Source organism: Dermacentor albipictus, chromosome 6 (genome assembly GCF_038994185.2).
Source record: "Dermacentor albipictus isolate Rhodes 1998 colony chromosome 6, USDA_Dalb.pri_finalv2, whole genome shotgun sequence".
NCBI classification, from domain to species: domain Eukaryota; kingdom Metazoa; phylum Arthropoda; class Arachnida; order Ixodida; family Ixodidae; genus Dermacentor; species Dermacentor albipictus.
In genome coordinates, this window is record NC_091826.1 from 126,546,001 (window position 1) to 126,568,736 (window position 22,736).

The window sequence follows — 22,736 nt, forward strand, 5'->3', positions numbered from 1 at the left end:
TGGACCTTATCTTGCCGAATATTTGTAACGAAGCGGAACACCTCTGCTATCTGTAACTCACAAAAGAGCTTCGCGTAAATTTCAGGTCTGCCAACTTCAACGCCTCACCTTTCAATGCTTTCCGTAGTATAGCCAACAAGAACATATCCTTCAGGCCTTCATCCTATACCGCAGTGCTTAGGTTCACGAAATTAATCCATCCCGTCACTCTGATCGCAAACTGCGTTGGTCGTGAATCGAAGCAGTTTCCAATGGCAAACTAAGTCAGTGTGGTTCATTCGTTATAACCCTAGGGATCTCAGCAAAATGCTTTAAAACACAAGATTATGTATATATACAATACATGAAGGGAGAGAATAAACAGACACTTCTGGTGGTGTGGGCGTAGCTGGGGGTAGGGGGGGGGGGGGTGGACAGGCAATTATCCTTTGAAGAAAGCGTCACTCTGACTAATAACATCGTGGGAATCTGCTTCGGGGCTTCCTTTCTCTCTATTTCTTAGCTGCTGGCTCAGCTGTGGAGAAAAAGAAAATCTGACCTATTTGACTTGTTTGTCCTTGCATTGCATAATCCTTCTGAAGTAAGAGACCATGGACGCTCTCAGGTTCGACACTCCGTTTTAGGTGGTACTTGTTAAGGTCATCATCATCATCATCAGCCTGATTACGCCCACTGCAGGGCAAAGGCCTCTCCCATATTTCTCCAACAACCCCGGTCATGTACTAATTGTGGCCATGCCGTCCCTGCAAATTTCTTAATCTCATCCGCCCACCTAACTTTCTGCCGTCCCCTGCTACGCTTCCCTTCCCTTGGAATCCAGTCCGTAACCCTTAATGACCATCGGTTATCTTCCCTCCTCATTACATGTCCTGCCCATGCCCATTTCTTTTTCTTGATTTCAACTAAGATGTCATTAACTCGCGTCTGTTCCCTCACCAAATCTGCTCTTTTCTTATCCCTTAACGTTACACCTATCATTCTTCTTTCCATAGCTCGTTGCGTCGTCCTCAATTTGAGTAGAACCCTTTTCGTAAGCCTCCAGGTTTCTGCCCCGTAGGTGAGTACTGGTAAGACACAGGTATTATCCACTTTTCTTTTGAGGGATAATGGCAACCTGCTGTTCATGATCTGAGAATGCCTGCCAAACGCACCCCAGCCCATTCTTATTCTTCTGATTATTTCTGTGTCATGATCCGGATCCGCAGTCACTACCTGCCCTAAGTAGATGTATTCCCTTACGACTTCCAGTGCCTCGCTGCCTATTGTAAACTGCTGTTCTCTTCCGAGACTGTTAAACATTACTTTAGTTTTCTGCAGATTAATTTTTAGACCCACTCTTCTGCTTTGCCTCTCCAGGTCAGTGAGCATGCATTCCAGTTGGTCCCCTGAGTTACTAAGCAAGGCAATATCATCAGCGAATCGCAAGTTACTAAGCTATTCTCCATTAACTTTTATCCCCATTTCTTCCCAATCCAGGTCTCTGAATACCTCCTGTAAACACGCTGTGAATAGCATTGGAGAGATCGTATCTCCCTGCCTGACGCCTTTCTTTATAGGGATTTTGTTGCTTTCTTTATGGAGGACTACGGTGGCTGTGGAGCCGCTGTAGATATTTTTCAGTATTTTTAGATATGGCTCGTCTACACCCTGATTCCGTAATGCCTCCATGACTGCTGAGGTTTCGACAGAATCAAATGCTTTCTCGTAATCAATGAAGGCTATATATAAGGGTTGGCTGTATTCAGCACATTTCTCTATCACCTGATTGATAGTGTGAATATGATCTATTGTTGAGTAGCCTTTACGGAATCCTGCCTGGTCCTTTGCTTGACAGAAGTCTAAGGTGTTCCTGATTCTATTTGCGATTACCTTAGTAAATAGTTTGTAGGCAACGGACAGTAAGCTGATCGGTCTATAATTTTTCAAGTCTTTGGCGTCCCCTTTCTTATGGATTAGGATTATGTTAGCGTTTTTCCAAGATTCCGGTACGCTCGACGTTATGAGGCATTGCGTATGCAGGGTGGCCAGTTTCTCTAGGACAATCTGCCCACCATCCTTCAGTAAATCTGCTGTTATCTGATCCTCCCCAGCTGCCTTCCCCCTTTGCATATCTCCCAAGGCTTTCTTTACTTCTTCCGGCGTTACCTGTGGGATTTCGAATTCCTCTAGACTATTTTCTCTTTCATTATTGTCGTGGGTGGCACTGGTACTGTATAAATCTCTATAGAACTCCTCAGCCACTTGTACTATCTCATCCATATTAGTAATGATATTGCCGGCTTTGTCTCTTAACGCATACATCTGATTCTTGCCAATTCCTAGTTTCTTCTTCACTGTTTTTAGGCTTCCTCCGTTCCTGAGAGCATGTTCAATGCTATCCATATTATACTTCCTTATGTCAGCTGTCTTACGCTTGTTGATTAACTTCGAAAGTTCTGCCAGTTCTATTCTAGCTGTAGGGTTAGAGGCTTTCATACATTGGCGTTTCTTGATGAGATCTTTCGTCTCCTGCGATAGTTTCCTGGTATCCTGCCTAACGGAGTTACCACCGACTTCCATTGCACACTCCTTAATGATGTCCACAAGATTGTCGTTCATTGCTTCAACACTAAGGTCCTCTTCCTGAGTTAAAGCCGAATACCTGTTCTGAAGCTTGATCTGGAATTCCTCTATTTTCCCTCTTACCGCTAACTCATTGATCGGCTTCTTATTTACCAGTTTCTTCCGTTCCCTTCTCAGGTCTAGGCTAATTCGAGTTCTTACCATCCTGTGGTCACTGCAGCGCAGCTTGCCGAGCACGTCCACATCTTGTATGATGCCAGGGTTAGCGCAGAGTATGAAGGCTATTTCATTTCTAGTCTCGCCGTTCGGGCCCCTCCACGTCCACTTTCGGCTATCCCGCTTGCGGAAGAAGGTATTCATTATCCTCATATTATTCTGTTCCGCAAACTCTACTAATAACTCCCCCCTGATATTCCTAGTGCCTATGCCATATTCCCCCACTGCCTTGTCTCCAGCCTGCTTTTTGCCTACCTTCGCATTAAAGTCACCCATTAGTATAGTGTATTTAGTTTTCACTCTACCCATCGCCGATTCCACGTCTTCATAGAAGCTTTCGACTTCCTGGTCATCATGACTGGATGTAGGGGCGTAGACCTGTACAATCTTCATTTTGTACCTCTTATTAAGTTTCACTACAAGACCTGCCACCCTCTCGTTAATGCTATAGAATTCCTGTATGTTACCAGCTATATTCTTATTAATCAGGAATCCGACGCCTAGTTCCCTTCTCTCTGCTAGTTCCCCGTTGACTGGAGCTGAAAATGTTATCCTGTTTCATTCAACAATGAATAGCCCCTATCATCCAAACGTCACGTGAACTATCTCGGTGATCCCGATATGAAAGTCGGGAGCCGGTGTCAAATTTTGCGGACGCTGCTGTTCGCGAATCGATTTATTCGTGAACCGAAGCGTTCCTATGTCAGTATTATTTCGCACAGAGATATACACTTAAACAAGCAGAAAAATACACAGACTCGGACATCTCTGGATGAGCGAAGTGCGGTTTTTCACAGCTCCAGCACAGCAGTCGTTCTCTGCAGTGTTCGTCACACGTGCTCCCCTTCGCCATTCGCAATCTCACATGCCAGTCGACGGAGTCTCATCGTCGCGCTTCCACCCTCGTTGTGTCGTACTGGGTACGAAATGTTATTTAAAGAGTTAGTAAATTTTCTGAGCACCTGACGTTTTCGTATGCATCAGCCCACCGCCTGTATCTGGTACATTATCCGCTCGTTATGTAATGCATAAACCGACGCCACGGCATTAAAGATGTGCGTGTGTCTTCCCCCGTTTCCGCCTTCAAGCAGCGCGCGAAGGAACTTCGTGAATCGCGCGAGCACACGATCTGTGTGTGAAAGTTGACAGCCCCCGACAATCTCGGCCGGCGACGACAGTTGGCGATTCTTGCACCGATTGGCAGCTGCCCAAGCCTGCGCTTCGCGTGGAGGTGATTCCGCGGAGCCATGTCTCGGCACCTCAGCACGTTTGCGTCAGTCCGCCTAGCCGCGAGCGGAGAGCACAAGAAAAAAAAAAAGGAAACGCGCTGCACTTGGAAGCAGAAGAAGGAAGCGAGGCTGAGGGGGAAATATTGGACGCGACACCAGAGATGCGCGCAGCGTGCCTTTCCCACGGGACTCTCGGCGCTGAGCATGGGAGAGCGATGAGGCGCAGTTCGCGCGGCTTCGCTTGGCGCGCTGCGCGACGTAGCGCTGCGGGAGCGTCGGTCTTCGTCACGAGTGGCTGACCAGTACCGACGAGCACAGTGGGCGGGTTCTCACCCGGTCAGTGATGGGCCGAGTTCAAAGTCGTGGGCACGCATCGCGCGCGGCGTCGCAATACGGTGCCCACGGCCGGGTGCGCTGTAACAGAGTTGGAAACGCCCCGTTGCGGGGCTTCAGTGCCTGCTTACCGCGTTTGCGACGCTATGATAACTGCTAAATATGCACTGAGCGTCTCCAAATGCAAGTGGTCGGTGACAAGGGTGTAGGTCCTTTCAAAAGGGAGAAATACATACGTCGGGATAAATTGCGCAGCGGAATTCAGGTGAGAAAGGGGATTGGGGTAGAAGGATTGCGGGTGGGGGCTAACCATAGCCGCGCCTTGTTTGTTACCCTTCACTTGGGGAGAAGGAAAGATAAATGAGGAAAGAATAAAGAGGAGAAAAATAACAAAGACGGTTCCTTGCTTAAAAAAACTATTATTTTTTTCAAACAAAGGACCATCTTTGTTATTTTTCTCATATTTCCTTTTCCTCGTTTATCTTTCCCCCTCCTTTGTGTTGCTGGGAGGATTTGTCCGACTGGTTGAGGCTCTTTCATTGGCCAAATTTATAGCCTTGCTTGGAGAGGAGGTACTGAAGCGCGTTAGTTGGTGAATTTTGACCAGATATCTGGTCAAAATTAACTAGCCAGCTAACTAACCAACTTTAACCAACTAATTAACCAACTAACGATGCCATATGACATTGTTTTACATAAAGAGCAGTCCATTTGTGTTTTGTACGCGCATGAATGCGGCTGCCTTGGCAGGCAGTTGAACCCACGTCTACCTTCGATCACCAGAGAATATTGCTTCTTCCCTTTTAGCCGATTTCACAAGGAAACGCCATATTTTGTTGTCCTTTACCTCTGTTCGCCACAACCCATAAACATCTCCAGAAGCACTTCTTGAATGCGAGTGTTTAAATGCGTGACAAGGTTAGCACATTTGTAATCATATCTCCTTGCTGTAACGGTTCCTCAGGTATTATGTTGGGTCTGGAGAATGCTAATGGAATGAACTTCGTTTTGCGCTGCCAAATTGGCTACTGAAAGCAACGGCCGTACCCCTTATGCACTATGGGTGAGCAGGACATTACAGCAATTATCATCATAGCTTCGTCACTCAGGGTAAACATTTCTTAGTCTCGTTGAGCAGAAATAAGGGCGGGAAGAAACTGTGTGGACGGGACAGACTACACTACATGATGCACAAACTGGAACAACAGTCAACGCCTCTAAAAATTCCTGGTTTGTACCTCAGTATCACCGTCACGTGACGCACGCCACCATGCTTCTCGATTATGACCCTTAGGTGCACATTGAGCTGTCTACAGTTTTCCGGTTAGCTGTGAAGATTCATAGCCTGTTGGCGTCCGCTGCAGCCATGGCGAACAAGGCAGACGACGTGGTCTTGACCTTGACGCTGCTGCTCGCTGTGGGATCAAGGTCCTCGCGAATAAATGTTAAGAGCTGCGCGAGGCGGCGATGAGCGTTTCCAAGTCGCAGCGACCGAAGACGACGAAGACGACCAGGCTGCAACGGTCATCAAGGCTCCGGAGGTCCTGTCACACGCTCCTGGTACCTCTGCACGCATCTAACGACGTCGACGAGCAATAAAAAGAAAAGGAAGCAAGGTGTACTGCACGCACCGGGGGTAAAACACTAAGAAAAGTAAACGGCGATGCAAAAGAAAAAAAGAAAAGCGTGCACTGCTCCCAGGGGCCTGTGGGAACCCGGTTGACTTAATCTGCGAAGCGGCCGAGAGAAGAATGTGTCCGCGGACGGACGAAACGCGGAGGCGGAAATGGCGGCGCGGAAGAAGCCATTGTCTCCGAGCGTCTTCTAATTGCCCCGGGCGTCGGGGTTCCCGTGGGAAGCGAGAGGCGCGGCCGGCTCCTTCGAAGCCACGACGTGGACGGTGGCCCGCGGTGACCCTGCACGCTTCCTTCCGTCGGAGAAGGCTGGGACCGTTTCCGATGGCTCGACTGGACCCACTTTGAAGAACCGGGGGTCGGGGCCCCGGATGGCACGTTTGGGGTGATCAATGAGATTGCCAGCACGCCTTGCCTTGCTACAACAATGCAAGGCTCGGACTTGTGTATCTCAGAATCTAAATGAAATTTGTTTTCTCACTCCTACAACCAACAGCAATGTTAATACCAGCACGGGATCGCATGATGCTCTGGATTTCTCTGATTCCCTGAATCCCTGTAAAACAGTTCTGCGATATCGCTGCGATATTCCCTATGCTATAGGCAAGGGATAAAAAGATTCTATAAAATTTAATTTCGCTGATTCTGCAATACCGTCGACTCGGTGATACTGAGCTCTGGGAACTCGCCCCCTCGGTATTTGATTGAAGGAACGACGCATGAGAGTCTCTCTTCGAATCGGCATATCGCACCGAGTGTATCCGCTCTGACGGTGGAGTTTCCCGGCGACGGTCGCGCCACCTTTTAGCGTCGAAAGCATAACTACGACACTGATCCAATTTCAGTTGACGGCGTAGAATCCAGCTGGCTGATGTGTTGTTGTTGTCGCCGCGTGTGATTCGAAACTACTGAACCACGTGCGTCACCGTCCTGCAGGTAAACGTTCTCATACCGATGTTTTGCGATGACAAATGTGCAAGGCATCGAAAACTGCCCAAGAAAAAAAGCGTGGGGACTGCGGTACTGCTGCGTCAAAGACTAACGGCCGCGCAGGACTACCTGCCCTCCGGTTCCACAGTTTTCGTGGTCGGCTGTGGTTTTATGCTTACGCTTCCTTCCCGGAGGATCGCACTAGAAAGTATTGTAGTCGGTAGACTGATGTTTTTGGCCGAGAAAGAGTCTTGCCGGGAAGCCTGCTTAGATATTTTTGTAAATTATCCATATTTTTAGAGCTATTTATTCTGCTGTTCGAAGCGTGCTATGTGGTGGCTGCAGGTGTTCTGTCTTACGTGAGTCGCTGAGCACTTCACGCTGTGCGGCTCTGCTTGGGTTCAGGTTGCCGGATACGGTCACCCAAGTCTTGGCGGCCGCAGCGGCCCAAGGTCGTGCCGGTGCCTCGGCAGTTGTAAACAAAGTACTGTGGTTGCTTGGCAGAACATAGCAGCGTAATACAATTTTTGTGCAAGTTGCTTAAAAGAGCCTATTAGTAATTCGCAAAGATATGGCGCCAATGATCAGTGGCCAATGAGGTTTTGCAAGCGTGTCAAAAGAGAACCACGGAAGGAGACGTTTTGTCTACGGTAACTGAAATGGTTGGCCAAGGACAGCTACGCCTAACGCTTAATAAGCTCAGCCATGCCTACACCCTCAGTTGATCTGCTTGATCGAAGCATAATATGATAGTTGAGTGTACTGACGTCCAGAGATACCCTGTAGTTGTGTTTGCCTTGCTGAGAGTGACACTTCGCCAGCACAGTCACACCGGCGACTTCATTCACGCTGTGAACGCGCCCAGTAGCGTAAGGCTTTCCCCCTTTACGACGAATGGCAGGGCGTGCATCCGTCTAATTTTACGATTGGTTTGAAACCACACAGCAAAACATGCGTCGTTTGTTCGTTTCAAAACAAGCATGAACATGCGATCACGTTGGCAGATCCACGTGGGCAGCCCTAGTAGCGTAGTCCGTCAGTGTCAGTTTTAACGGAAGGTGCCGCAAGAGGCGCTGACGATCGCTGCACGGACGTGCCGCCTGGGCTGCCTCGGGAGCGTATACGCGACAGTTTGTTTGAGCGGGGAAGGGCGAAATTTCTATGTAGTGCTGAGCATTGTCTGTATTCGAGAAGATTGAAGACACAAGACACACACACCGTGCACAGCACAGTTGATGCTACAGAGCGCTTCATTCTGAACGGCAGCGCAAAAAAAGAGAAGAAAAAAAGAAAGAAAATAAGGAAATCATTCGCTCTTAAAAAAAGTTAGTAAATAGCTAGTAAATGCACACGGTTAATATATTACTTAGTACGTTACTACCTTCTCACCATAGTCAGGTGCAGCTTTGGAAGGCAGCGGCATTTTCTCCTCAAAGGCGGACGCACACGGGCCTCCACCAATGGGCGCGCACTCTAGACTGACGTCATGAGCCGGACCGCCGGTGAACCCGCCTACGGAGAACATGGCAGCCCGCGTTTCGAACTGACCCGAGTCGCGTCAGCGGGACTAGTACTTTAGTCGCGGAAGCAATGGGCTGCCGCACTTCGGTCATCTGGGTTGTCTCCTGTCTTCTTAAGTTGTACCCGGCTATAGTTCTGTTATAGCCAGCGGCTAGTAAAGCTAGTAAGCCCTGCGTTTAATAGCCAGAAAGGCTTCTTGGTAGTTTTCACTAAGCCACTACTACCTCGTCGGGCTGTGGCCTATTTTGCTGTGGTTGTGATACTTATACATAAAATTGAGATAAACTGTAGTGTTGTTCATTATTTTGGACTAACAGTGACGTGTGCGTCGTAGCTCACGTATATGCAGACAGTAGGCTTTAGAAATTTGTGCGCAAAACTTTGATTACTTCACCAAATACATACGTGTTCACCGGTGCAAGATATGCTCCCTCAAACTAGGGCTCTTGCAGTGACTCTTTGAGTAAGTGTCGCGTAGCACCTTTGTCATTCTGAATATGGGCTCTTGCGTTTCGTTGCTTGTTGAAGACATGTAGTACAGTATTACCCGACATCAGTGTGCCTTAAGGTGCCTGGTAAATAAGGTGTAGTGAAAGAACGCGGCCCTATTCCTTTCATATATATTTATTGTTTTACTTTCTTATGCTTTTACAATACCATCGACTTCATATGTCAATGCATACGGCACTCATAAGTGGAATATACAGGCCCCATTGTACTGGTAATTTCAGTTGCGTTAGGAACTGCACTACCGAAATAGTATTTAGTTAGTACTAATTTAGTCCTTTTTTCTAGTTTGAGCAGGTAGTGAAAAGTTCTAACCATCATTTTACTACCTGCGCTTACTAAGGAGGTTGTAGTATTTGGAACGAGTAACGTGCTAGTATTTCGTTAGTGAATTTTTTTAACAGTATGGTACTGATTGCTAAAACATCTGAACTAGAGACTACATGCGAGGTCCATCATTTTCCAGACACCTCGTGGTACTTTCAGTGTACCGCTCTAAGTAGTTCAATGATCGAAACGTATACCACTAGTGGCATAAGCTTATCTGCACGCTTTGAGGTGATGTGTTTGAGAAATTGCATCTCTCGCGATGGTGTGCGCTATAATTTTGTCCATTCTCGAGACGGGGGTGTATACGCAGCTATGCGTCTAGAAATCGACGTACACAGCATATGTGCGCAGTTTTGTTGTTTGGGCAGTTACCTTGGCTTTCGAAGGCAACTAACTGTACTGGAAAAATCTTTTATCCCAGCGTTGGCTCAGTGACTGCGGTTTCCTGCTGGTAAGCGCGAGGTCATGGGTTCGTTTTCCGCCCATATCCCGATGACGTCAGAATACAAAAAATTTCTTAACGTAGATTTGGCTTGACGTAAAGGACACGCAGGTGGTCAGCATTAACCTGGCGTGCGCGCTTCAGCTACAAAATCCACTCGTCCTTCGCCAACCCCCGTTTTTATTCTCCTCGGCAGTTTCATCACGCGCCATACAAACTCTTCCGTTGCGAAACAACTGTATCGTGTCGCATGTGCTTGTATGCCGCATTCACAAACGTACATTCATCCCTCATCAGAATGGGCAACACACGCAGAGAGGGAGAGGGAGGGAGAAGGGAGGCAGAGAGGTTAAGCAGATTCAATTTTTTGGTTTGCTACCCTGTAGTAGGGGGGAGTGGGAGAGGAGGAAGAGAACAAAGAGAGAGAAAGAGAAACAAATAACCGGAAAGGTGCTTCAATTAGTCGTTCACACGGGCCGGTGGATCGCAAGAAGCGCAGTAGCGCTTGCACGGCCTGGCGTGCATTACCTGGCATCCAGAAAAAAAGCAGACCTTTCATCGGTGGCTCTTAAACAGCTTATCTTACTCCTTTGATATGAGAAAGACCGGTATTACACACACATATAGAGCTCTTCAGCTCCATCTGGCCGAACAGTTCTAGAGAAGCTGTGGTCACTCCAGCAAAAGTCACTACTTTAAGGTTGAAAACTTCTCAGTTGACACCACAGACTGCAGCAGAACTCGCAGAGCTTCGCGTCGCACTCCACATCATCAGTGACGAACCAACCCAGAAATGGTCGACTTTCTGCGACTCATTGCAAAAGCGGAACTGCAATGATTTTTCTTTCTTTCTTTTTCTTTTTTTTTTCTGTCAGCCTTGCGATGCGCTCCGCATGAGCAGCTGGCGCTAGAAATCACAGAACCCATACAACTCCCGGCTGAGAAAAGACGTAAAATCATTTTCCGGTGACTGCCAAGTCACTGTGGCGTTATCGGCAATGAGCATTCCGATGACAGTACCCGTTTAGCCCATGCTGGAGACCGCCAACTATCGATGCCGCTTTCTACATGGGACGGACGCTGCAAGAATGCTCGAATGCTTGCACGCCGATGCATCGCATCTGAATAGAATGAACCGCACTGCAGGGCATGCCTGATTGCATTCCTTGGAGCCTATAATCGACTTCCATCAGGACTTTACCGAAGAGACGCGGTCCTCTTGTGTAGGTGTGCGTGGCGTTTACCGATGTCTACGAGTACCGCATTGGAATGGCCGACACCGCAATCTGTGGCCACTGCGCCAACTAGCAAACAATACGTCCTGTCCCCGTACCACTGCCAGCAGTGCAGAGTAAAGATACAATCGATTTCCGTCGTGCCCAACCGGAATGACGACCGGCCCCTGTCGGAAGAGTCCGACAGCATCGACAGCGCTGAGCAAATCATCAGAATCGGGACAACTCCGCATGGAACTGTTGCGGGTGTGGGAAAATTTTAACAGCACCCTCTGTACCACTGCCCTTCCTTCGACGGTGCACGAGATTCTCGGTGTGCTAGTCCCCAGTCGCTTGAGCGACATTTCGCTGTCAGATGTGGTCCTGGGTCGAGGTACTCATGCATGACCACTAAGGCATTGCTGTTCTCTTTGAAGGTGGTTTGACTGCACGACCGTTGTACGTTGGTTACTCGGCAGGTGTGCGCGCTCTGGCGCCGCCTTGCCAACGTCCAACAGCGTGTCCATTGTTGCCGCCCAGCCAGCCGCCGCCGCTCGAACCGTATTCGGCAGCATTGCTGGAGCGGACTAGATGAGTCCTCTTTTGCATCTTGGCAGAGGTCGCCATCCACGGCTTTTATTTACCGGTTTTGCCCGATTTCGGAGGCCATGCATTTAGTAATCCTACTGCAAACGTCAGCGAAAGGCGAAGACGAGGCAATTTCCACGCAAGCCTTGCACAACGGTTCCTCAAAATGCTATAAGCGCTGGTCAGTATTGTTTATAGCCTAGGTGCGTCGGCACTTAAGGTTCCAGATACATTGGGTGCCTGTCTACAGGTGTCTGAAAACTCCTTAATCGATTGAATCGTGATTCGGCAGCAGCCACGGCACATCGAGCGCACGCCTTATTGCAACTCTGCTTTTTCGCAGGTTGGTTGTTCATTCAAATGCTTTCTTTGTTTAAATTGGTCTACTGCTGCTGCTGCTGCTTCTGCTGCTGCTTCTGCCGCTGCCGCCATCCTTGTAATTGTTGTCCTTGCTGTCATTGTGCGTCTTCTCATATTGTGCAGTAATGATGTTTACCTTTCCTTTGTAAATGGCGTTCGCACACCCGATCTATCAGTTTAATATGTGGAATGTTCTCCCTAGTGCCATTTCGGAACCTGCTCGAGCTTTAGAGTAAAGCAATACAGAAGCAAAGCGTAGCACCAAGACAGAAGCGGGCGCGCCCTACAGGTCAGGCTGTAAAAGACAACGAAGATGCTCACAAAGATGCGGCTGCGATGAATGAAACTGCTGAAGTACGTTTGCTTTTGTGTAGCATAAGCTAGAAACTAGAGCGGTTGATGCCATTGAAGAAGAAAATGTCAAACATTGAAAAGGCAGTTGAGATAATGTCAGAAAACTGTGATGAACTTCTAAACCGACTGCGGTAAACCAGGAAAAAGAGACTATAGGGTATTCAAGAACGTTCGGTGCCATTGAGATGCAATGTAAAATAGATGCCGATGAGAAGAAAATGCTGCAAATGGAACTAAATAACCTTTACTGACGAAACAGAAAGCTAAATTTAGAACTTCATCGAATCCAGGTAACTGAAAGTTAAGAGCCTGCTACACCTGTCTCATGTACTTTACCATAATACTTGCAAATTTCCCCGGTGCCGCTGGAAAACGATGAATGCAAGCAACTTCTAGTTCTCAGTGTGCCGAAACACTCAGAACTAGAAGTTGCTCGCATTTATCGTTTTCGAACGAGACCGTGGAAAATTGCAGGTATAATGGTAAAGTACATGAGATAGGTGGTAAAGGAACTCAGAACCGGCAAAAATGGGAGGGAGAAGGTTATCGTCTGATTGTGCTAGAAAAATCTAGCTGTTCAGAACAGGCAGTTGCTCAACGGCGCGGAAGAATTGGCGAAAGAAAATGTCTTTGAGTATGCGTGGCACAGGAATGGAAATGTATTGTGCGCAGGGTAAACGGCGAGCGTGCTATCGTTTTACGAAACGTGCGCTACTTTCCCGTGTCAACTTGCTTCGGTCAGATGTAAAGCCTTGTCATTCTATCTAAGATGGCTGAAGCAAAAAAAATCATGTATTTCGTTCGCAAGAACTAAGTTGTCGACGCCACTGATTATAAAAATTCAACGAAATGTTTGGATTTAAACATTCGTTCCCTTTCAAATAAACAAGCCGATTTCCAATTTTTTTCACTCTCAATTTTCTTGTTTGATGCGATGTTGCTTACTGAAACGTGGCGCAAAGTATGACTCGCTCACCGTCATCTATTACCAGTATTTTTGTTTGAATCGCGCAACGCGCCGTGAGGGCCGCGGTGTCATGTTAATGCTAATAGAGAGTATACAATGTGAATTACTTCCAGACTATTGCATCGCATGTGATGATCTAAACGCGATAGCCTTAAGGGCCCCGTGTCCCATAAGATCCGGTGTCGGCGGCGTTGCCCTTTAGTGAAAAACCATCCCGGACCACGCAGGCCCTCCGCGTGGCGCAGAGGTGTTGCTGCACTGATCAAATTTCGCAATGTAAGATGCGCCAGAAAATTCTTAAAGTACGACTTCTCCATCTAGTTGCCATTTGTAGATCCTAAGGCAAGGGCCATATTTACCTTTCACTCATTAGAGAAAGACATGGCGAATGGGACGAAACAAAACGCACGTGCCTTTAAAGATTTGCACTGACGTTGTCAATTCGCTTTTGTGGTGATGGGTTTTGTGGCAAAAAAACAACAACAAAACACCCGTGCACTTTATCTACGCTAGGGCGACAGCTGTCACAGCTTCTTTCCAACTAACACCAAGCGCGACATGTTAATTCGGCCGGGCCGGGCGCGGCACCAGCTCGACCACGATGTTTTTCTTTATTTCCTTTGTTTCGTTTTAAATACTCAGAGAGAGCTTGCTCGATGGTAGTGCTTTATGATCCGGGTGGGGGGCGCAATCACGTGGTATTCTCTATATTTCGCAGGGTTTACCAGTCGGAAAAAAATTTGTACGTAATTAGGACGTCGCTAAATATACCACAGTTAGATGCCCCTTGGTTGTGCCTTCAAATCCCTCATTGACACTTTGATAATTAGGATCCTGCGTCTCGAGTTATATAATTTATTAGAATTACCTAATTAAATCTAAGTAACGAAAATATTACTGGCAGCTACTCCAGTGTACTAGAAACCATATGCACTAGGCTTTCTTCGAGTAACGTATTGCACATTTTTTAAATCTTGGTGCATGATAGTTAAATCGGGCAGCCTGTATATATTTACAACCTTTGCGTGTCACTGACGATGTTTCCATCCCTAATAAATGTTGTAAATTATTGAAAACATCTTTTTCATGAGTCGTTAGCGTTGCTTACTGGAAAGACAAGCAATACTAAGATACACAATATTCACGTGCATTTCCCACGCAATTGATAAAAGACTCTGCCGAAGGGGTCGCTTAAGTCTATAGGTTTTTTTTTTTCAATGTCAAAAAACCACGCACGGCAATTTGAAGCGTGGTCAACATAGAGCAACATGCTATGGTGTTAGGCTGCTGAGCACGAAGTCGCGAGATCGAATCCTGGCCACGACGGCCGCATTTCGATGGGGGCGAAATGCGAAAACACCCGTGTACTTATATTTAGGTGTACGTTAAAGAACCCCGGGTGGTCGAAATTTCCGGAGTTCTACACTACGGCGTGCCGCATAATCAGAAAGTGGTCTTGGCACGTAAAACCATACTAAAAAAAAAAACATAGAGCAACATATTCATTCTCTAGGCATAGGCTATCCATACCTATAGAAATAATTTTTAATTGGTATACCTGTATCTCTTTCAAAAATATAATAAACTTTGTCCTGTGTGTATATTTAAATATATTGTGTATGTGCATCGTGTTTACGGTGGAAATTGAAAACAACGATGAAGTGAGAAAATACGGATGAGGCACCCGCCGCTGGTGCTTCTAATGCGCGTGTCCTCCTATTGTCAAGATTTGCAGAAATAAAACGAAAGTATGAATTAAAAGCCGTGCAAGTCCGCGCCAACCTTGATGCAGTAAACTATTAGCCCTAGCAAAATTTCAAGTGAAAAAGGTCGAGGAAAGTCAAAAGAAACCTCAAATGATGTAGGTGACAAAGCTCTGATATTGGCACTTAAATTTAGGTGTGGGGGGTGAGGGGGAGGGGCTTCGGCATCGCCCGGGGTGAGGAACTCAGCCCCCCGCGCCCCCCCCCCCCCGGTATACTTCGGAGAGGGCTCGGACCCCGGAGACTCCCCGTAGTCGGCGCCTACGATGTCAGCATATTTGCTTCGGCTGAAGAGAGTACAACACTGCAAGAAATAATGAACCAGATTCTTGCGAAACTAACACACCGGTCATATCTTAATAATTTAAGCATCAACAAAAGTAAAACACAGCCGATAATATTTAGACCGACAAACAATCCAATAAGCGATAATTTGCATCTTACGCATGGTGATACTGAAGTTGAGCTGGTAAATCATATAAAAAATCTGGGACTTACGTATTCAAGCAGTATGCTTTGGAACGAACATATCGACAGTGTGCTGAACCAGTTATCGCGCGTTGTAGGTTTGACATAAAGCTGTAAAACAGTGTTGCCGTTTAAAGTAAACATTTTACTTTATAAATCGCTTTTTTATTCACTACTCACCTACTGTCTTTCAGTACGGGGCTACAGTTCTACTAACTTGCAAAAATTATACCTGATGCAAAAGAAATACAACAGAATACTTTTTTAACTTACCGTATGATGCCCGCGCGGGTGAATTGCTTCAGCATGCTGGAATTTTACCTGCCCATAACGTGTACCGATCTAAATTAGCTGTAGCGACCAGGCGGGTACCAAAGAAAATCGACATTTTCTACATGACTTTTCTTATCTACAACAAAACGTTACATCGTTTATTGAACATATAAAAAAAACGTGAAAAGTGATAACTTCGAAAACAAATGATTCTAAAGATAAATTATCCTACATAATGCCTACACTACTTAACAAATATGTGAAAGCTGGTGTAGATTTTCTGCAGTGTACACCGATCAAATTTCGAAAGCTGCATATGTTAGACTCTTAAATTACATTGGCTCTCTGTTCACCTTTATACTTGTTCTTGTGTTTTGTCTGTTTATGACACTAAGTTGTCCTCTGTATCGTTTAAACAGATTAGATGTATGTTGCATGTTATCGTAATTGCCGCTCCTGACTGTTTTTGTACAAAGGCTGCTGTAGGCCTTTGTCCAGCTGCCTCTACGAAGAGCAGCTTTTACCTAGAGCTTCCTTCATGAGTGTGATGATGAAAAAAAACACATTTATTATTATTATTATTATTATTATTATTATTATTATTATTATTATTATTATTATTATTATTATTATTATTATTATTATTATTATTTGTAGCACTCGAAATTGTCGACGAGCGTGGTCTATCTGTCGCACGGATCGCAAGCACTGCGCCATATATGACGTCATCAACCCACCCGGCACCTGACACTTGCACGTGCTGAGCTGACACCGATCAGCGAGGGTCCAGCGCCGGCCAATCAAAGCATCACACGAAGAACTGGAAACTGTAAAACCGAGCGTTCCCCCAACGATCGGCTGCAGTCCGGCGGAGCGTGCGAGCCTGTCATAATCGCTTTGTTCCTCTTGTTAGGTAAGAACAGTTACCTTTGCATCTCGGTTGTTTTCACCTTTCTCCCGCAGACTGACTCACAGAGCTCGTGAAAGTACCTGGTTTTCTTTTATCATGGTACTTGAAGAGGGCATTACTTGCCAAAGTGCGTTACCCGATGATGGTCGTTTTATGTAATGCGCTGAATGTAAACATGGCTACCATTTGGATCAACCTTGTCCAGGCATAGCGCCTAGTACTTTTGCGACTAAGAGCCAAGCTAAGCGAGAAACTTGGGTCTGCAGAACCTGTCGGGCTGGCAGGCAGCGAGACGCTTCAGCATCGCAGATGGATTGTACCCAGACATGGAACGACAGTTCTGTAGAGCCATCCTTGGCTTCTGAGCTCAGGGAAATGAAAGACAGTATTGCTTCATTGTTAACTCTGTATGCAAAAGTGGATTCCCTGCTTCTGCTGAAAACTGAGTTTACTAAGCTTTGCATGAGTCTCATTTGTGTCGAAACAGTATGATTCAGTACTGGAGGAGACGAAAGCTAACAAAGAGCGCGAAGAAGCCCAGGAAGAGGAAATTGTGCGCTTGAATGAAGTAGCCAAGGCCCAGGCGTTACAGCTTGAGCTTATGCAGGATGCACTGAATGAGAACGAACAGTACAATAGGAAGAATAACTTGGAAATGGAAGGCCTCCTACTTGAGCGAAATGAAAACATAAGGCATGTTTTATCAGGGGCAGCCATTAAGCTAGAGCTAGCAAACTTTTCTAGCACTGATGTAGAGGTGGTGCACCGCGTGCCTAGTAAACGTAAAACAATCCCGACAGTCGCGATACAGCTCATTTCTGTAGCAGCGAGAGAAGCTTGGTTTGATTCAAGAGGAAATCTGCGGCGATTACACGAGAACGGTTCCCTACCCAACCTGTTTTTCAACGATAACTTGACAAAAGCATATCATACTTTGTTTTAGCGTGCAAGAACCGTGTCTAAGGAGAATGGGTACAAGTTTGCGTGGATAAACGACGGTAAGATTTTTGTAAAGAAGGGCGAAATTGCACCTTTGATCCGAGTAATCAGGCCAGCTGATATCGCTAGGATTGTATAAGCAGCATGGCGTCCAGTTTCTGTGTAATTCCGGATTTTAGAAGCTTTCCAAGTACGTTTGGCCTGAGGTCACAACATAATTTTACTTTCGTCAGCGTAAACATAAGAACCATCCGAAAGTACTGGAATGAATTTAAAGAGATAGCGGAAGCGGCTAGCCATTACGCTGACGCTTTTGTTCTCACTGAGATAAATATACCACAAGTCAGCGCCGATATGTTGACGCTGTCTGGTTATCGTTCACATTTCGTGACCCGGCCACGAGGGCGAGGGGGTGGCTTGGCGATCTCTGTTCGTGACACGTATGTTACGTCTAGAGTAGATATCACGTTCGTTCATGCGGAATGCCTGGCCATAAAAATAAATCTTTCAAATGCAGATTTAATCCTCCTTTCGATATATCGTCCACCGTGTAACAGTGTGAGGCGATTCTTGGCAGAGCTCGATGAAATACTGGGCAAATGGGGTTCAGCTGTACAGTTATGCTTAGCGGGTGATTTGAACATAAATACGCTATGCGTCACGTCAACTACTGTTTCCGATTACTTATCCATTGTGTCTTCTTATGGTTTGGAATCCATCATAAATAATCCGTCTAGAGATGCGTGCTTAAATAACCGAGTAGTAGCGTCCTGCATAGACCACATTGTGGTGCGCGCATCTGACTATTCCTTGGCTGCTTGCATCATAAGTCGGAGGTTAGCCGACCACTATTTTGTGGCCTGTCGCCTTTCGAAAGCTTCTCTAGCTGTAGAACATCAATCGGCTGAGAACACAAAACGAAATGAAATGAAAATTCAAATCACTAATACAAAAATGTTCGACCAACACATCACTAACTTTGCCTGGTCTTTGCTGATTGATGGTAGTGCACCTGATAAGGTATACGAAAAGTTAACCAATCAACTTAAACACTTTGAGCGCCTAAGTACATATACTTAAATAGTGCAGAAATAATGTTAGCTGGCTTAATGCCGATATTATGCGTGTCATATCGTTTAGGGATTGGCTCTGGAAGCGCTGCAAACGTTCTCCTAAAAATGAGAAATTAAAAGCTGAACATAAAATGACAAGAAATAGGGTAGTCGGGCTTTTGCGATCAGCGAAAGGAATGTATTTTGAAATAAATTCAACTAATCGCGCAAAAGTCTCGCGAAAACGTGGTCTATAATAAATAGCCCTAGGCGAGGAAGTGACGTGCTTTCTAATCCCATTGACTCATTTCTAGATGACAAAACATTAGTAGTTAGCGCATTCAACCGTTTTTCCTCGCGTGCTTCTTAAAACGCATTATCCCAAGAAGGAAATCATTGTACGTTGAAGGAATCTGTGTCAGCGTCCACTTTTATGCCTAGCTTATCAACGACTGACCTGTAAAGGATTCTTTTTAGTTTTCGGCAAAGTAAACCACCAGGAATGGGTGGCATATCAGTAGGCACTCTGCGAAGAAACTTCCATGTGCTTGCAAACATCTTGCTTTTTTTAATGAATGGCTTTTTAGAAACTACAGGGATTCCCGAGACTCCGAAAGCGGCCATAGTTAAGCCACTATATAAAGGAGGCAGGAAAGGCTGAAAAATATAGACCAATCTCAATTTTGCCGGTAATTTGCCGGAATTCTCAGATGAAGTATATTCTGCATTTGAAAACAACCTGTTCACCTGTGCGCTATTTCTAGACAAAGCAAAAGCTTTTGACACAGTGTAGCATGACATTCTACTAGCGAAACTAACTTTAATGGGATTCAGAGGACCATTTCACAACGTACTGCGAAACTACATGTGTGGTAGGTCGCAGATAGTTATGGCTGACAAGGAAACCGTCAGTAGCAAGCAATGGCTTACAGCCGGTGTTACCCAGGCGTAAATTTTATCACCTCTTTTATTTAACATATTTGTAAACGATCTTCCTCCAATAATTTCTAAAGGCACTATCTATCAGTATGCTGACGATATGCGAACATTAACAAAGCATATAAATTATGAAAAGGCTGGGGGGCCCTGCAAAATACAATACACAGTGTAATGCACTGGTTTGCGAAAAATTGTATTAATGTAAATATCGGGAAGACACAGTTAATATGTTTTAGAAATCCCTTAAAGACCACAGCAATAAACATTCCAGTATTCTTGCATGACCAGCACTGCGTTTCATGTACATGTACCCCTGTTCAGTATGCAGACTGTGTGAGATATCTCGGTTTATTTAATAATAGCAGCATGTCGTGGCAGCATCATCTCACCAGTTTGTCTGGCAAACTTAGGAGTGTCGCTTGGTTGCTTTTTAATATAAAAGGTTTCACACCATTATCGGTAAAGAAAACTGTATACTCTCGCATACAATATATTGCGATACGGAATCACTGTATTCGCTTTCTGCGCATTGCGATCGCAAACGAGAATTGACAATTTATTAAAAAAATATGTTGAAAAGTGTTGCTTATAGCTGTGGCCAGGTGTCAGGTGAAAATTTATTTTCACCGTTAGGTTTTCTTTCATTTCAGTCATTATTTAAGCAAACTGTTGTTCTTCGTCATTCTTGGGACGACCAATTCAGAGAGAAATATGTAGCGCCTCGACTTTTGAGGGACAACAAGCGTTTTAATCTTCCTCGTTCATCAACTAGGTATGGTCAGGCACGATGATGAGCTATGTGCCAAAAGATCTTTAATGATCTACCTGACGAATTTTTTCTCGGCTCAGTCAAAAAAGGTTTTAAAGAAAATATCGTCTTCCATTTCAGTTTTCCGTTTTGTATGGGTATGTGCTGGTTTAATGTAACTTCATTGCCTTAACCTGTACATCTATATAAGCTTGCAAAAATGTTGACTACGTCGGCATAACATGTTTTTATTTTTCGTTTTTCTTTTGTTCTATGTAAGCATGAAAAAATGTTCACTAAGTTGGAATAACATGTATTTAAATTTTCTTTTTGAACTATGTAAGCGTGAAAATATGTTCACACTACATTGTAATAACATGTATTTAATTTTCTTTTTATTTGCACAATGTTTTGTCGGCACTAAGGTAACGCATATGTACTACGTTGACCTCATCGCTGTTGCCGGCGCTGCCGGGAATAGTCACAGAAGCCATTTAGGCTTCGACAGGCCCGCCTACTATGCATTTGTTCTTGTGATGCATAAATTATTATTATTATTATTATTATTATTATTATTATTATTATTATTATTATTATTATTATTATTATTATTATTATTATTATTATTATTATCTGTAGGGGGACGATGTGCGCCTTACGCGCCTGATGCGCAGTGTGCATAAAATAGCTGGCCGTATGAAATAAACGCTCGTTGGAAGTCGGCACCTCTCCCTTCCCATTTATTCCTTCCGTCCTCGTCCTTAGCGCTTTCAAATAAACGCTGTCAAGGTGTACCAACTGGCCCAGATCGCGGTATTAAGAAAGCTTCGCTATTAAAGCGAACTTACCCAAGCCTCTCTACCTCAAGTTAGCTGGCAAAATCAAGGGCAAACTTTGCAATTTTTTTTATAATTTCCAGAACCGTGTGCTTTGTTGGAAGCACGCGCGAGCATTCTTCCTCGCGCAGCAGCTTTTCGTTGCTTCACCAGAGGCTAGCCCTCGGTTTGGGACGCGACGACAGAATCGGCTCGCCCACTGGCGGGCAAACACGGGCGACGAACGGGCCGCGGTGCCGTTTCGGGGCGCCCCCTTTCCGCCGACTGCGGCGGCAGAGCGAACCGTGAGAAAACGACGACGACGCGTCACCGCGCACGGCGGTGGGCCCTGAATGAACCGGGGCCATTTACGCGGCGGGGATCTGGCGAGCTGGTGGCCCGCGGCAAGTGCACACCAGCGCGTTAAGTGTGCGACCCTCACCCTCCGCTTCCTATCACCGGGAGGTCGAATGAAAAACGGGGCGAGGGCGGTGGGCGAGGAGGGGCTGCTTGCCGACGCTGCCTCGGCAGCAGCCAACCTGCTGCTGCCGCCACTACCGAGTGCCCGAGGCTTCGTCATTATCGGCAATCCTTGCACAACGGCGGCACCGGTTTACGACGCCCATTCATGCGCGCAGGGGCGAGGAACAAAACGCGAAGGTGAGATTGAATCTGAAACGAGGCGCGGTCGGTCGGGGGAGCAGAAACAACGGGGGGGGGGGAGCGGTAGCAGGCGCCCGCTACTGCAATGCGAGATCCCGGACGGATACTGGGCCGAGCGCTTCGTCTCGCCTGCTCCGGGCGGCGCTAAGCGTGCTCGCAGTAACGCAGGCACTACGACGAACGTACTTGATCCACGGTCACGCCCGGCTACACGAACACGTACCTTGACAGCACTACGGGATTTTTTTTGTAGAAAGCAATCTAAGTAATCTAATTGGATTTGCAGATTTTTATGAACTAGACGTAAATTTAATGCTTGATGTCAAGACTACTTGAAAGATGACATTCGTTCGCTAAGCGTATAACGGAGTCACTATTTTGTACGGTGTACGTGGACTTTCACATAACGCGGGTGCCTATGTGTCACTTCTCCTGGTTTCATTCGGTTTTTTCTGTTGCTTCACATTTTTTTTTTGTAGACTAAGTATGGCGTGTGTGTTTGTGGCATAGGTGCGAGTATTTATAAAGAAATAAGCAGCTACTACGTACTGGCACTCGCAGCGATGGCTTAGTGGCTATCGTGTTGGGCTGCTAATCACGAAGTCGCAAGATCCAGTCCCGGCCACGGCGACCATATTTCAGTGGGGGCGAAATGCAAAAGCGCCTGTGTCCCTGTGAGTTGAGGACACGTTAAAGATCCCCTTCTGGTTAAAATTAATCCCAAGTCCCCCACTACGGCGTGCCTCATAATCAGATCGTGGTTTTGGCACCTAAAATCCCATAATATAATTTTTTTCTTGTTCGTGCGCTTGTTCCGTTTGTGTCTCTGTGTGCTTTTTCGTAGATTCTGCGCCAGTGGCCTACCTGCTCACCTGTGTGCACTTGTTCAACAACAACTGTCTGTCGGGGCACTGACGAGTGATTCCTTTGTGTTCCTTTGTGAACGCATGGCGGCAACGAGACTGCGCGCGCGCACATA

General features: G+C 46.1%; 2 protein-coding genes across 2 annotated transcripts in view; one reads left to right on the forward strand and one right to left on the reverse strand.

The window, feature by feature from the left end:
• Positions 1-22,736, reverse strand: part of LOC135899458 (muscle calcium channel subunit alpha-1-like) — a 934,514-nt gene that overhangs the window by 689,974 nt on the left and 221,804 nt on the right. The gene's annotated exons all lie outside the window — the stretch shown is intronic.
• Positions 1-22,736, forward strand: part of LOC135899493 (uncharacterized) — a 38,394-nt gene that overhangs the window by 6,192 nt on the left and 9,466 nt on the right. The window contains exon 2 of the mRNA XM_065428766.2: positions 16,349-16,604. The gene's annotated coding sequence lies outside the window, so the exon portion shown is untranslated. The remainder of the gene's footprint in view (positions 1-16,348; positions 16,605-22,736) is intronic.